Genomic DNA, 2,577 nt, shown 5'->3' on the forward strand with positions numbered 1-2,577 from the left:
TGTGTAACCTTTCCTCCATCGCCGTCTCCTTTTCCGCTTCCTAACTTGAAAAATATGAATTAATTAATCACCTCCCTCGCTCATTACTTATTTACTTTATATTTTATCTAAAATTAATTACTAAATAGTTAGCAATTGATCATGTTCTCCTTAGGTGACTATTGTAGACTGTCAAGGGATGTCACATATCACAAAGAGCCTCCCTCAAGGTGCAACAAGTATATCTTGAAGTATTGGAATTTTCACATCTTTGGTGCACTACTACAAATTAAAGCATATAAGGAGCAATTACTTTAACTAGGATTGTACATATAGGCATAGGCTGTCCCTGACAGTTTCACTTTATACTTATGGGTTTAGTAGTATGGAAATACTAATTTTGTATTTTTAAAAGCTGGAGGACATATTTATTGTGGTCATGCTATATAATTAATGAAGTTTGCTGCTTTTATGCAATGCATAAGGATTTTTTTTCCAATAATGGCTGGTTTATTCTTATTAATCTAATAATAACTAGGTGACTGTATGATCATTGACTGCATATTCCAAAGGAAGAAGATGGAGCGGCATATACTCTCCCGTGCCATCTTCTCTTGACAACTTTGATTTAGAGATAAGAAATGGGGAAAAGATAGATGAGAATCAAATAATGCACTTTAACTGGAATTTATACATCAGTTTAGGCACGTGTCAACGTTTTATTTGGAATATGTACATTACTGAATATTTGCTGAAACTGATCTACAATCAAATTAGCACCTGCTTGAATTGCAAGAACGAAAAACAAATATAAGGCGGAAAATAAAATATCTGAACAAAATACAAAGTTGCAATGTGTACATGAAATAACAGGGAGAGTATATCTGAGCACAGAACAAAGTTTCAGATCACGCATTTAGAGATTCAAAGGAAATATTACTTTCATTCAATCTCAGCAGAGCTATTAACACATGTTCTTTGAGAAGACATGACCTCTACGCATTACAACTAGAGAGAGAAGTGAGCTAGCTTCAATGGAAGCGATCTGCTATGAGGGCTAAACCTTCTCAAAAACCCAGGAAACCCAGTCTCTGAAATTCAGAACGCCGACCTACTGTTTGCCTGCATATATTACTGAAAAGAGAAACCATGGATCGATCAGCTCATTAGTAGACCAGGAGGAAATCAAGGTGCAGTAGTATTGTGCTGCAAACATAACAAGCATATACTAGTAGCAATGAAACATGAGATCCGGGAAAGAAATTTACTGACCATGGATCTCAGTGCCCTCTTTGGTTGTTCGTCGATTGATTGGCAGCAGATAGAAGAGAGATGGGGATGGTGAATGGCTGACAGAGAGAGGGTGAGCACGCGCAGCTCCCAGCATGGCGCTCGCATGCTAGGAAACCACCGCGTGTGCTCACTCTCTTCTGTCAGACCTCCAAAGCCCAGCTCACCTCCCTCTGCCGCCGATCATGGAAACTGCATAAACCCTGGGATATGTGATTGCATGCAAGAAATGGGGTCTGATCAGTGGCTGACAGATAGAGCAGTGAGCACGCATAGCTCCCTGGCATGCCCCTTGATGCTAAGGAAACACCATGGGTGCTCACTCTCTTCTGTCAACTTCCACACACAGCACCCACCTCTCTTCTGCAGATCACATATGTATGTAATTAGGTAGCTCAAAGAAAGAGATCACCAAAAGTTCACGCGCGCGCGCGCACACACACAGAGAGTGAGAGAGAGAGAGAGAGTTATAATGGCTGACAGAGAGAGAAATGAGCACACATAGCTTCAAGCATGAACTTCTCCCATTAATTCACCATGCAAGAAAGGCACCATGTGTGCTCACTCTCTTCTGTCAGCCTCCACCTCACTCCCTTCCTCCCAACATCAAGAAACAAAGACAAGAATTGAAGAAGTCTCCTCCGGAAAACAGGCCGGCCAATCTTCTCCCCCTCTTTCTCTCTACCCTCCCTCTCTCTATCTCCATTACGTAGCTAGTCTACTGAGAGATCTGCTTCTTGCATCTCTGTAGAACATTACTGTTTATTTGGATGGTGAGTTGAGAAGGGGATCGTACGGTATTTATAGGAGAGGGAAAGGATGCACTAGTGGAGCTATGAAGCACCGTTCCCGTTTGAACGGAATAAACGGGGGGATGCCTCCATTGGCCGATTGATGTAACAAGAGAGAGATGAATTATACTGATAATAATTGTCTTGGCCACCACCACCACCTGTAGGTTGTAGCCACCTATCGCTAGCTTCTGTTCCATCTTGATCTCTTCAATTCCAATGTGGGACAAACATCCCATGGACGAGATAAGCTTTGCCTTGGACCGTCCAACCAACTACAGCAAGGTCGACTACTTTACATGCATTATTGCTTTCTGGGACCTAGCTAGAAGAGTTGATTTTTGTGATGCACAAGAACAGGGGTTTTATGAACTCTATAGCTCATTTGCTGCTGAAGAAGTTGACTTAATCATAGGTGTTATTCATATCATGTGATGGTTCGGCTATGGTTGTCTTTGTTTTGTATACTCTGCTTAAAATGATTGTGCATTACAATAATGCACAGGCTGAGGGTTTA

At 41.4% G+C, this 2,577-nt stretch overlaps 1 long non-coding RNA gene across 1 annotated transcript; it reads right to left on the reverse strand.

Annotated features, from left to right (window-relative positions):
- Positions 1-902: 902 nt before the first annotated feature.
- Positions 903-2,161, reverse strand: LOC120976474 (uncharacterized). The gene is made up of 2 exons (XR_005772000.2): positions 1,252-2,161; positions 903-1,113 (listed from the first exon to the last, which is right to left on the reverse strand). It is a non-coding gene; the product is annotated as an uncharacterized lncRNA (long non-coding RNA).
- Between the last annotated feature and the right edge of the window lie 416 nt (positions 2,162-2,577).

The sequence above is a fragment of the Aegilops tauschii genome, chromosome 3 (assembly GCF_002575655.3).
Source record: "Aegilops tauschii subsp. strangulata cultivar AL8/78 chromosome 3, Aet v6.0, whole genome shotgun sequence".
In the NCBI taxonomy this organism is placed as follows: Eukaryota; Viridiplantae; Streptophyta; class Magnoliopsida; order Poales; family Poaceae; genus Aegilops; species Aegilops tauschii.